The following is a 14833-nucleotide window of genomic DNA, read 5'->3' as shown; positions in this document are numbered from 1 at the left end:
TTCTTCACAGAACTAGAATAAGCAGTTATGAAATCAATTTGAAAAAAATATTGCAGAATAGCCAAACCAAAACTTAGTAAGAAAAGCAATGCATAATCATCACATTAGCAGACCTTCAACTATTGTAAAGAGCTATAATAACAAAAACAGTATGGTAGAAGGACAAAAATAGTCATAAAAACTTAGATTAGACTAGAAGACACAGAGACAAACTCTCATTAATGCAGTTATCTGATAGTCGACAAAGTGCCAAAAACCTACATTGAAGGAGAGATAGCCTTTTAAATAAATGGTGCTGGGAAACCTAAAAATCCATATGTAATAGAATAAAATTTAACCCCTCTTTCTCACCATGCAGAAAATTGAACTCAATATCCATCAAATTTATTAATTAGACAAGAAACCTTACAAACACTAAAAGAAACTACGTCCCAAACATTCCAACATGTTGACTCAATGACTGACTTTTGTAAAAAAGAATCCTAAAGCACAAGAAGTAAAATCAAAAGTAAATAAATGGGATGGCATCAAATTAAAAAGCTTCTTCACAGCAAAGGAAGTGTAAAGAAACCACCAACATTATGGAAAGAACTCATTGTCACCAGCTTCTCAAATCAGGTATTTATATCCAGAATATACACAGAACTCAACACACACACACACACACACACACACACACACACACACACACACCCCTTAACTCATAAATGGTCAAGGGAACTAAACAGAAAATTCTAAAAAGAAGAAATACGAATATATGGAAAAATGTTCATCATTTCTAGAAATTACAGACATGAAAATTAAAACTATATTGGGTTTTTATTTTATTTATTCAGAATGGCAATTATCAAGAATACATGTAAAGATAAATTTTGGAGAGGATGTAGGGGAAAAAGGACACTATACATTGATGATGTGATTGCAAATTAGTGCAACCACTCTGGAAAGCAGTATGGAGATTATTCAAAATGCTAGGAATGGAACAATCACATGACTCAGCTATTTCATTTTTTTTGATATATTTCCAAAACATCTTATAGCAGCACAATTTGTAATATCCAAGCTTTGGGGCCAACCTAGATATCCTTCAATAGATGAATGGAAATTAGTATTGCTCACAATGAAGCTTTATTAAGCCATAAAGAAGAATGACATTATGTGATTTCCTGGTAAGTAGATGGAACTGGAGACTATCAGGCTAACTGAAATTAACCAGTCCTCAAAAGTCAAAGGTCAAATGTTTTATTTGCTGTGTAGAAGCTAATCCAAAATAACTAAAGGGGGATTAAAAATAGAAGAAAGATCAGTGGAGTCAACAAAGGGGAATGAAGGGAAGGGAGGAAATATGGGATAGGAAAAGACATTGCCATGAATATAACCTAAATTTCCTGTGTACATATGTGAATATATGATAATAAATCTCAACATCATGTGCATCCATAAGGTGTTAATTTAAAAAAATATCTCTAAGTAGATATTAGAAAGACCAGCAGAGTAGAGGGAAGAGAATGGGATTGAAATGGATGGGTAATGGAGTAAAAAGGGAAGTACTGGGGACCAGAGTAGAACAAATTATGGTTTGTGCTTTTATAATTATGCTAGAATGAATCCTATCATTATGTATAACTAAAAAGACCTGATTGTAAAGAAAATAAAGGGAGACAGAAGTAAGGTGCAGAGTTAGAATGGCTCCTTGTTCAAGCTGCCAGTCTTATTTATATTAATGTATTACGTTAGGTCACTGGCATCATTAGTGCATTATTGCTTATTGTGTCATTGTAAGGTTACAGAGTTAGCAACATTTTGCACCTTATTCATCAGTTATGTACTATAGTTGAAATATGCAATGTTTGTGTAGCACTCAAGAAAATCCATTTTTTTAAAGTTGCTGTTATGTGAACAGGTTCAGACACAACAAAGCTTGGTGAAACATTGTAGTTGTCTAACAGGACAGTTTCTCTAGTCCCAGGAGCTGTGTGCCTGATATCAAGGATAAGGCTGATAAGGCTCTAGCATAGGTCTTCCTCATGCAGGACATTACTACAACAGCTAGGCATCCTGTGTCTTTGCATAGAAACCTTCGTAGCATCTAGGCATTCTGTGCCTTAGCCTAGAAACTTTCCCTGCATCTAGGAATCCTGTACTTTTGTATAGAATCTTTCCCAGTCACCAATCATGCCAGCATCATAAAATCATTAGAGACCCAATCCCAAACACTGAAACCTTATAGCTCCCCTTTTTTTGTTTTGTATGTTTTTTTAAAGGGTGGACAACATTTGTTTCATCTCTAATATTGGCAGAGTCAAAAAATAGCATAGGCTTTGACAACAACAAGCACAAAGTAACAATTCTTCTATTAGTAAATATCCACCTATGAATATTTTTTTTATCTTAGAGATGAATTGACAACTTTAGCCAGGTGACCACAGATATTATCATGGGCTCTGGTTTTATTGGATTTCCCACAGCAGGGGTATAACAACAGAATAACATTATAATTAGGATCAAAGAATTTATAGAGTTTTGTGTAAGTTTAGCAATCAAAGCTATGACTAAATTTTATGGAGTACATTTTAACCCCATTTGAGTCAATAGTTGTTGAGCTGAAACTGTTAATGATTTTATATCCCCCCCCAACTCACCAGAGCTTGAGTATCTTGGAGCCATCTTGTAGTGTTTCTTATCTTTCAAGGAGACTAATCATCTTTTTGTTTGGCAGAATCCTTATTATCCAGAGTCAATTGAAACTTGGTGATTGGTGTATGAAGTCCCTGATATCAGCTCATAATTGATAAGTCTCATGCATTGAGCTGTAATCCAAACAGGACCTGTTGGTGTAAGTATAGCAACATATCCTTTTCCCCATGTGAATCAAAGGTACAGGGTCTTGCCATTCTGGGTCTAGTGGAACCCTGTATTTTACATAAATTTTTGGCAGTCATTGTCTGGGAATGTCTATGCAAGGTGGATGAAAAAATGTGAGTATTATCATTGTATTGTATGTTGAGTGCATTAACTGTAATTAAAACAATATCTAAAGCATTATTAATATGATAGAGGCTAGATCCCCTTTTTTTGTTTTTAAGAAGCATGTCTTCAGGGTATGAAGTGTTCTTTCAACCAAGACTTTTCCAGCAGGATTGAGAAATTCCATGGGTTAAAATTAGATTTCAATGAGTACAAAATTGTGCAAAAGCACAGGACATATATGCAGAGGTATTATCAATTTTTAAACAAATATGCTTATCCACAGTAGCAAAACAAAGTAATAAAGGAGAAATGAAAGCAGATACCTTTTTAGAACTATGTACACCAACCCAAATAAATCCAGAATGAGTGTAAATATAAACATGAAGAAAAAAGTAAGAATAAAAGAGGGAAATGGGTAACATCTATTGCCAAAGTGAATTAGAATTTAGACCTCATAGATTTATAGATTCCCATGTAGGGGCCTGGAAGGGTGTATAGTGAGAACAGTTATTAACAATGGAATGAGATTATTGGGAAGAAATGCAAAACATCTTCATTGGTGAGAAAGCATTTTGATAAAAAGAAAAAACCCATGAGATTCTGTAGCATCTGCAAATAAAGGATAATTGGATTCACAGCTGTAGAAATATGAGAAATGAGTTTAGTTATATATTGAGAATCTTTAATAATATTTAAAGTAGTAGAAAATAATCTCAGCACCAGAGTAATCATGGCTAATTTAGCTCACTGTGAAGAGATTTGAGGTATGGTCCAGTTGTTATTTTTAACAATAGGAAAAAAGAGAAGAAATCAGTTGGGTGTTAGCTATAATTTTTAATTTATTTAAGAAGTTGTAATTATGAACATTAATCCCATTTGTGTAAAATTTAGATTACTTATTTTCATTATAAAATAAAAAAGAAAAAAAATTAACTAACAGTATTAACCATCTCTTTTGGTTGAAGGAAAATCTTAGAAGCAATGGATAGTATATTACATTTTAGACATTTTATTGTTTTGTCACCTAGAAAAAATTGTGAGTTAAAATTTTAAAGACATCTTTATTTTATTTAATTATTGATTATAATTGATTTATTTGGATCCATTTACTTATTTAAATTTTAATAATGAGCACTCACTTATTTAAATGCCAATTTGATATTAAGTACATAATATATAGACATAGGACAGACTTATATAATTGGAAATGCCAGATATAAATACCAACAGCCCTGATGGACATTCAAATGAAAGATTTCAGATAGCAAGTTATTTGTCCCTGATGGTTATTAGATCCAATCTCAGAATCACAATGTTTAAATGCTCCTAAGGATTTATTAAAAGAAATTTTAATGTACTTGAGTTACCTCTAGAGAAATTGGTATTTGGACAAAGATAGAATGTAAAAACCTTTATAGTTAGATAAAACAAGACTGATTAGAAAAATACATTAACTTACGCAGAACATTAAAAAACTTACATGGCTGCAATACTAACTTCTTAATCAGAGTGAAATTTTAGATCAGATGAGAGCCAGTTGTGATATTTAAACAATTATTAAATTCTTAAAGTTTATGTTAAAAAAGAAAGCTAGTATATTTGAAATCTTTTTACTTTTCTCTTTCCATGCTGTAACATTAGGGAGGAACTGGTTAAGAAAGCTGGCTGAAAACAGATAAGGTAGCCAGTAATGCAGTTTGGATTTAAAAGGGATACTTTTTCTTTTTCTTTGTTTGTCTTAACTGGTTTCTCATAAGCCTAGTAAATCTTGTAGGCCCTGTAATTTACATTTTAAATATAAGTTAGGAGAGCTATAGATTCAGCAGAAGCTAAGATGTAAGGAAAACTGCTGCAACCATTTTTTTCTTTTATAACATTATTCTCTTAAAGCATGGTGTAGTGGTTTATATTCTTTATGGAGAGTTATTTGTTCTTTTTAGTTTTTGTTTTAAAACTTGTAAATATTGTAAGAATCTCCATATATGGCTGAACATGAGTGATTATTTGTTGTGAATTGGAAGAGGCAGAACATGGTAGCCACAGGAAGCTTTTGGACATTTGCTTATTATTGCCTTTTCTTCCCCAAACTAGGGAATCCCTTTGAAGGGGCCATGCTTAAAGTCATACCATAAGTGGTATTACTATGATGTTAGTGTTGGTGTCAAATAACCCTGTAATTGGCTGATTATTTAAACAAAAAGTTAATTTAGGTGTGCTTTCAGTACATTTATGTTAGAGCTCCCTTTAGTGGCATGAAGGATTCCTGAAGGGAAATTTTCTTTAAACTGGAAATATTTGTGTCAGGGCGTCTTGAGTGGGCTGGAGAAAGGGATTCCCCTTGCTTTTGTCTTGGGTTTGTAGTTCTCAATATTTTAAATAAAGCAAAAGATAATTGCTCATATTCTGGCTGACTAGTGGTATTTAGCCTAATAGGATAGATAGCTAAAGTATGCATTTCTCATTCCTCCTCCATTTGCCATAAATATTTAGCCAAGGGAGATCTAACTGGTAGCAGCATCAGTGGAGGAGTAGAGGGCAGTGAAGGTGGAGTGAATGCCTCAGTAATGGATGCTACAGTAGCTGCTGCTAAGTAAGGGGATGTTTGAGAAGATTTAGAGATAGCACTGTAACAAAGAAACCAAGTTTGCTGCAAAAGTACAGGAGCTTGTGGTTCCTCATGAAGTCTCTTACCTATTTTTCCCACTCCTTTAAATGTAAGTAACCACTTTCTGAGTACCAGGGGCAACAAGAATCTATCTCTGTCAGCAAGGAAGCAAAATTAGCATTACTTATGGTATGTCCAGCCTTGTGAAGTAAGAGAGCTCAGTCCAATGACGTCATTGTGCATCAGATAGGGAATTTACCATAGCTTACTTGTTGAGATTAGTACCAGCTGAATAAAGACACAGCTCACAGCCTGATCCAGGAAGTAAGATATTCCCTTCCTCCATAAATACACCCAGAAGGGCCCTTTTCTTAGGCAGATATGTTGCCCCAGACTCCCTGTGGACAGAAAGGCTCTGAAATGGTTTAGGGGAAAAACTCTCTCATGCACCAACTTGGGTGCCAGCTGTAAAGAAAACAAAAGGGGACAGTAGAAAGTCGCAGATACAGAATGGCAGAGTTGCAGAATGGCTTCTTGTTAAAGCTGCCAATCTTATTTATATCAATATGTTGATATTGATATATCACTGGCATTGATATGGTCACTGGAATCATTACTACATTATTGTTCATTATGTCACTAGGCATTTACAGAGTTATCAACACTATACAATGCATTCCTCAGTTATATACTATAGTTGCAATATGTAATGTTAGGAGCTTTGTGTAGCACTCAAAAAGTCCATTGTTTAAAGTTACTGTTATGTGGACAGTTTCAGATACAACAGAGCTTGATGAAACATTATAGACCCAAACACCTAAATCTTACACCTAATAAAAAAGAGTTTTATGAGAGAAACATCAGGTCACATTTATAGGCAAATCAATTCTCAATTCTCAACTCAGACCCTGAAAGCAAGGAAGGCTTGTAATGAGATATCACAAAATTAAAAGAAAACCATTTCCAATTAAACTTTCTATGCATGGAAAACTCTCCTTCACATTTGATGGGAAATAAAAGAAAAAAAATTTAAAAAATGACAAAGCAAAAAGCTGGTTCTTTGAAATAAATAAATAAAACTGATAAACTCTTAACCACCCTAATGAAAAGAAGAATGGAGAAAATCACATTACTAAAATTTTGTGATGAAAAAGAAAACATCATGACAGACACCATTGAAATATAGAAGATAATTAGAAACTATTTTGAAAATTTGTACTCTAATAGAATAGAAAATATCAAAGACACCAAAAAATTTCTAAAGAAATATAAACCGCCCAAACTGAATTGAAAGGACATACTCAATTTATTTATTTATTTTTCTACTAGTTGTTCAAGACAATACAGTGATCTTGACATATCATACATTTGATTCAAATAGGGTATGAATTCTCATTTTTCCACATGTACAGACTGCAGGAACACATTAGTTATACATCCATGTGTATACATACAGCAATCCTAGTATCAGTTGTATACTGCTGCCCTCCCTATCCCTTCTTCCCCTCCCCTCCCCTCCCATCATTATTCTCTACCCCATTCTACTGTGACCCTTATCTCTCTCTCTCTTTTTTCCCTTCCCCCTCACACCATTGTATATGTAGTTTGTGAACCCATGAGTGTCTCCTCCCGTCTTCTGTGCAATTCCCCTTCTCCCTCCCTTTCCCTCCCTCCTGTTTTCCTTGTTTCATGGTAATCTTCTTCTCATGCTCTTCCTTCCTACTCTGTTTTGAGTCACCTCCCTTATATCAGAGAAGACATTTGGCATTTGTTTTTTAGGGATTGCCTAACTTCGCTTAGCATAATTTGCTCTAGTGCCATCCATTTCCCTGAAAATGCCATTATTTTATTATTTTTAATGCTGAGTAATATTCCATTGTGTATAAATGCCACATTATTTAATCCATTCATCTGTTGAAGGACATCTGGGTTGGTTCCACAGTCTAGCTATTGTGAATTGTGCTGCTATGAACATTGATATAGCTGTGTCCCTTTAGTATGCTCTTTTTAGGTCTTTTGGGTATAGTCTGAGAAGGGTAATATCTGGGTCAAATGGTGGTTCCATTGCCAGCTTTCCAAGGAATCTCCATACTGCCCTCCAAATTGGCTGCACCAGTTTGTAGTCCCACCAGCAATGCACAAGTGTACCCTTTTCCCCACATCCTCTCCAGCACTTGTTATTGTTTGACTTCATAATGGCTGCCTTTCTTACTGGAGTGTGATGGTATCTTAAAGTGGTTTTAATTTGCATTTCTCTGATAGCTAGAGATGGTGAGAATTTTTTTGTGTGTACTTGTTGATTGATTGTATATCCTCCTCTGTGAAGTGTCTGTTTAGATCTTTGGCCCATTTGTTGATTGTGCTTTATCCCTTTTGATTAATTTAGGCTTGAAGTCGATTTTATTTGATATGAGTATAGCCACCCCTGTTTGCTTCCAAGGTCCATGTGCGTGGTATGATTTTTCCCAGCCTTTCACCTTCAGCCTGTGTGTGTCTTTTCCTATCAGATGAGTCTCCTGAAGGCAGCATATTGTTGGATCTGCTTTTTAAATCCAGGTTGCTAGCCTATGTCATTTAATTGGTGAGTTTAAGCCATTAACATTTAGGGTTACTATTGAGATATGGTTTGTACTTCCAGTCATGTTTGTTTATTTATTTAATTATTTTTAAAATTTGGTTTGTTTTTCCTCTTTGATTAGTTTTTCATCCCCCCTCCCTTTACTGATGTACTTTCCACTGTTGTTTTTTGTTGTTGTTTTTCATTTCTTCTTCGTGTAGTGTTTTGCCCAAAATGCTTTGCAGTGCTGGTTTTCTGGCTGTGAATTCTTTTAACTTTTGTTTTTTCATGGAAGATTTTTATTTCATTGTCAAACCTGAAGTTTAGTTTTGCTGGATACAAAATTCTTGGTTGGCACACATTATCTTTCAGTGTTTGAAAAACGTTGTTCTAGGATCTTCTCACTTTCAGTGTCTGTGATGAGAAATCCGACATTAACCAAATTGGTTTACCCCCAAATGTAATCTGCCTCCTTTCTCTTGTAGCTTTTAATATTCTCTACTTGTGCTGTTGGATATCTTCATTACAATGTGTCTTGGAGTTGGTCTATTGTGATTCTGTATGTTTGGTGTCCTGTAGGCTTCTAAGATTTGTAAATCCAATTGATTTTTCATGTCTGGAAAGTTTTCTAAAATTATTTCATTTAAGAGATTTCTCATTCCTTTGGTTTGGACCTGTATACCTTCCTCTATCCCAATGACTCTTAAATTTGGTATTTTTATGATATCCCATATCTCTTAGATGTTTTGCTCATGATTTCTTACCAACCATTCTGAGTTGACTAGACTCTTTTCGAGATGATATATTTTGTCTTTGTTGTCTGATGTTCTGACTTCTACTTGGTCTACTCTACTGGTGATACTTTCATTTGATTTTTAAATTTGGTTTATACTTTCCTTCATTTCTAGGATTTCTGTATTTTTTATAACCTCTATATCCCTGTAGAGTTGTTCATTTGCTTTTTGAATTTGTTTGTGTGATTCATTGTTGAGGTGTTCTTTCTTTGCTTGCATTTGCTGTCTAATGATCTCTTTAAGATTCCATTCCATCTGAGTCATGTATGCCTTGAGTTCTTTATTTGACCATTTTTCTGATGCATCTAGCATCTCCTGTAAATTTAAGCTGTCTGCATTGTTTGTATTTCTTTTCTTCCTTTTTTTCATTGTGCTCATGTTTCTTTCCAGCTCTGTTTGACTGCTGTGTTATTATTTTCTCTTATAAATTTGTTTCGGTTTTGTGTAGCTCCAAGATCTCTCCTTTGTGTTGGGAGACAATGTTTAGAGATGTTGGATTTAATTGTGTTTTAAAGTAAATTCATTAGTTTCATCAAAGGCCTACAGATTTTGATGGCATATAGAGAATTGAGGTTTGAACTTAGGATTTTATGTTAAGGTCGGGAGATGTGATGGTATGGAGGTTAGTATATTTAGCTTCTTTGGGGGGTTGCTCAAATGCAGGCTGATATTAACAAGAGAATAGACAGGAGTACTTGGGGATAGTTAAGGGCTTAGGTGGACTATAGACCATGTCGTAACATTCACCTATTTGCATTTAGTAAATTACATGTAATCAGAGTGGTCATGCTTGGGAGGAAAGATAGGGAAAATGTAAGGAATAAAATCAAGAAAGAGAAAGGGAGAGAAGAAAGAAAGAGAAAAAAATAGAAAAGAAAAAGAAGAAAAGATAAAAAATAATAATAGAATAAAGTAAAATAAAAATTACAATAAAAAAATTCACTGTTAGGCTTCTATTTTTTTCACTTCCAGTAGGTGGAGCTGTGTTTCTGGACCAAGATTTTGCCCATGGGCTGTAGGAAACAATCCTTATGAGGCGGCTCCCCCCTCCCCCACCTGGTATCTCCCCAATCCTTTTCACTTAGGGTTGTTCCTGGCCTCTAGCCTCCTTGCTTCTCTTGCCACTCTGATATTCATGCCTATGGAAAGGAAGAAAACGTTTTTTATGAGATTTCCCCACTGTATGGGAGAGGAGCTGAGTGTCACACACCTGTTCTATCACTGAACTTGCTGAGATGGGGTCTGATCTCTCCATAGCTGGTGATGGTGATGTCAGCTCCCCAGCATGGTGTCTGCTGGCTTCCTTGGTGGGGTGTCCAGTGTGGAGGGCAGATCTGGACCATTTCTCTCCCCCATCTCAATCCCGGAACTAAGCCTGGAGCACTGTGAGGGCACAGTTGGCAGGACCCCAAAGAATCTGTAGCACCATTTCTCTGCATTGCTGGTACGTTGGCACACAGGCTGTGGCTGTGGGGAAGGCCACTGATCAATCAGCCTGAATCCGGGTGCATGGTTCACTCACAATTGAGCAGCGATCACTGATCCTCGGGTGTTGAAATTCTTCCTCTAGGTTTCAGTGCACCCCAATTTTGCTGGACATTCCTAACAAGATAGCTTCCAGCGGTTCTAAAGTCACTAATCACCTGCACAGTGATGTGGGACATGGGGGTGTCACACTCCATTTGCCGCCATCTTCGAGGAGATATCAGGACATACACAATTTAAACAGAGCATTATTGAACAATGAAATAGAAGATGCCATCGTAAGCCTAACAACCAAGAAAAGCCCAGGACCAGATGGATGTTTTAGCTGAGTTCTACAAGACCTACTGAGAAAATTAATACCAATACTCCTTAAATTACACCATGAAATAAAAAAATGGAAGAAATCCTGCCAAACTAATTCTATGAGGTTTGTATCACACTGATACCTAAACCAGACAAAGATACATCAAGGAAAGAAAAATTCAGACCAATATCCCTGATGAACATAGATGCAAAAATTATCAATACAATTCTGGCAAATTGCATACAAAAACATATTTAAAAGATAGTGCATCATTATCAAGCGGGGTTCATTCCAGGATGAAAGTTTGGTTCAGTATATGAAAATCAAAAAATGTAATTCATCACATTAATAGACTTAAAGATAAAAAACATATTATCATTCCAATAGATGCAGAAAAAGCATTTTATAAAATACAACATGCTTTCATGTTCAAGACAGTAGAAAAACTAGGTATAGTAGAAACATACTTCAACATTGTAAAGCTATGTACATGGCCAACATTATTTTGGATGGAGAAAAATTGAAGACATTCCCTCTAAGAACTGGAACAAGACAGGGATGCTCTCTCCCACCACTCTTATTCAACATTGTCCTGGAGACTTTAGCCAGAGCAATTAGATGAAAGAAATTAAAAGCATAGGGATAGAAAAAGAAAAACTCAAACCATCACTATTTTCCAACAACATAGTTCTATACTTAGAGGATTCAAAAAACTCCACCAAAAATCTTCTAGAATTAATAAATAAATTCAGAAAATAGCAGGATATAAAATCAACACCCACCAATCAAGTGTGTTTCTATATATCATTGAAATATAAATTAGAAAAACTACCCCATTCACAATAGCCTCAAAAAACAAAATACTTGTGAGTTAATCTAACAAAAGAGGTGAAGAACCTCTACAATAAAAACTAAAGAATACTAAAGAAATACATTTACGAAGACCTTAGAAGGTGGAAGATCACCCACGTTCTTGGATAGGCAGAATTAATATTATCAAAATGATCATTATACCAAAAGCACTATTCATATTTAATGTAATTCCAATTAAAATCCCCTCACCAGTCCTCATAGAAATGATAAAAGCAAAAAAGAAATTCATTTGGAAAAATAAGAGACCCAGAATACCCCAAGCAATCCTCAGCAAGAGAGTGAAAAGGAGGCATCACGATACCAGACCTTAAATTATGCTACAGAGCTATAATAACAAAATGTCATGGTATTGGCACCAAAATAGACATGTATACCAATGGTACAGGATAGAAGAAACAGAGACAAAGCCACATAAATTCAATTATCTTTGTATTATTTAATAAGACAAAGACACTGAAAAGATACATTGGCAAAAAGATAGCCTCTTCAACAAACGGTGCAGATAGAACTGGAATTAAGCCACTATCTCTTACCCTGCACAATGATCAACTCAAAAGGGATTAAGGACCTAGCAATTAGACCAGAGACCCTGAACTTAATAGAAGAAAATGTAGGCCCAAATCTTCATCATGTTGAATTAGGTCCTGACTTCCTTATGTAGACTGCTAAAGTGCAAGAAATAAATTTAATAATTAATAAATGCTATGGATTTAAACTAAAAAGCTTCTTCTCAGCAAAGGAAACAATCAATATTATGAAGAGTGGGGGAGCATCTTTACTACATGCACATCAGATACAGCACTAATCTCCAGGACATATAAATAACTAAAAAAAAAAACAAAACAAAACACACAAACAAACAAAAAACCAAAAACACCAAACCCAAAAAACCCAGTCAATAAATGTGCTAAGGAAATAAACATACATTTATGAAAAGAAGATACCTATTTAATCAATAAATCTATGAAAAATGTTCAACTTCTCTAATAATTAGAGAAATTCAAATCAAAACTACTCTAATATTTCATCTCACTCCAATCAGAATGGCAACCATCAAGAATACATAAAATATTGGCGATGATGTGGAAAAAGAGGTACATTTGTACATTGTTGGTGGCACCACAAATTGGTGCAACCACTGTGGAAATTAGTATGGAGATTCCTTAAAAAACTTGGAATGGAGCCATCATTTGACCCAGATATCCCACTTTTCAGTCTATACCCAAAGAACTTAAAATCAGAATGCTACATTGACACAGCAACATCAATTTTCATAGTGGCTCAATTCACAATAGCTAAACTATAGAATCAACCTAGATGCTCTTCAATAGATGAATATAGATGAATGGACAATATTTGGTACATACATACAATGGAATGTTATTCAGCCTTAAGAAATTAAAATTATGGCATTTGCAGGTAATTGGATGGAGTTAGAGAATATAATACTAAGTGAAGTAAACCAATCCCCCACCAAAAAAAGAATGAATGTTTACTCTGATAAGAGGATATTGATCCAAATGGAGGGTGGCATGGGGAGAATGGAGGAGCTTCAGTTGGGCAAAGGGGAAGGAGAGAAGGGACAGGGCATTGGAGCAGGGACAATGGTGGATTGAGATAAACATCAATAACCTAGGTACATGTAAGACTGTGCATGTAGTGCAAATCTATATCATTTAAAGACAGAGAAATGAAAGTTGTGCTCCATTTGTGTATAATGAATTGAAATACATTCTGCTATCATGTAAAACTAATTACAACAAATAAAAAATAAAATTAAGGTATGATTATAAAAAATAAATAAAGAAAAAAGAAAAGAGTTTTGTTGGCCTTGGTCTTAGAAAAGAGGTTTTACGATTAGAGGTATGTTCCTCATACATAGAAATGTATGTCCCAAAATCATGCCCTAATTTATTTTTTTTACTTTTAAAATTAAATAGTTTTTCTTGTTTTTGAACATGAAGTGTAAGTGTATTTTTGTTAAATGCTTTTTCTGCATTTATGATACTTGCCTTTAAGTTCAATGATGTGATAAACTATATTTATTGATTCCTGTATGTTGAACAGACCTTGCATCCATAATGAACCACACTTGATCATGGTGCACTATTTTTAAATTATGTTTTTGTATATGATTTGCCAGAATTTTATTTTTAATTTTTGCATCTATGTTTATTAGAGATTATTAGATTATTTTATGTCTGAAGTTTTCTCTCCTTGATTTGTTTTTGTCTGATTTTGTTATTAGAGTGATATTATACTCCTAGAATTAGAGTGGAAGAGTTCCCTCCTTTTCTGTTTCATGGGATATGTTTAGGGGTGTTGGTGTTAATTCTTCTTGGAAGGTCTTGTAGAACTCAACTGAGAATCTGGTCCTGGGATTTTCTTGGTTGGTAGGTTTTTAATGGAATCTTCTATTTTCTTGCTAAAAATTGATATGTTTATATTATGTATGCTATCTTGATTCAGTTCAGGTAGATAATATGTCTATAGAAATTTGTTGATGTCTGAGATTTTCCATTTAATTGGAATATAAATTTTCAAAATAGTTTCTAATTATTTTCTGTATTTCAATAGTGTCCATTGTGCTATTTCCTTTTTCATCATGAATTTTATTAATTTGAATTTTCTTTCTATTCTGATGGGAGTGAGATGAAATATTAGTGTAGTTTTTATTTTCATTTTCCTTACTTCTAGAGATGTTGAACACTTATTTTGAAAATGTTTTCTTTTGCCCACTTATTGATCAGGCTGCATATTAATATCCTTTCAGGAGAGTAGCTGGTAATTATTGTCTCCTATTACTTAGGCTGTTTTTAATACTCCCATTGTTTCCTTTGCTGTGCAGAAGATTTTTTAATTTTTTTTTACTTTTAAAATTAAATTGTAATTGATTTATTTTATTGGTTGTTTTAGTTATACATACATTAAGTGTCTTTTTGCCATAATTATAAAAGCATGGAATGTGATTTTTTCTAATTCAGTTCCCATTATTTCCCCTTTTCCTGGCCTCCTCCCTCTCTATGTTCTCTTTCTTATGGTCTACTGATATTTCTGGGCAAAACTTTTTTTAGCAGTGCTTAGTGGCACTCCTGTAATCTCAGCAGCTCAGGAGGATTGTGAGTTCAAAGCTAGCCTCAGAAAAAGTGAGGTGCTAAGCAAATCATTGATATCTTTTCTCTAAAAAAATACAATATAGGGCTGGGGATGTGGCTCAGTGTCTGAGTACCCCCCACCAAAAGAAG

This window comes from Marmota monax, unplaced genomic scaffold (genome assembly GCF_021218885.2).
Source record: "Marmota monax isolate L192 unplaced genomic scaffold, Marmota_monax_Labrador192_F-V1.1 WCK01_AAM20220418_F8-fsc00179, whole genome shotgun sequence".
NCBI classification, from domain to species: Eukaryota; Metazoa; Chordata; class Mammalia; order Rodentia; family Sciuridae; genus Marmota; species Marmota monax.
This window is presented reverse-complemented; position numbering follows the sequence as displayed.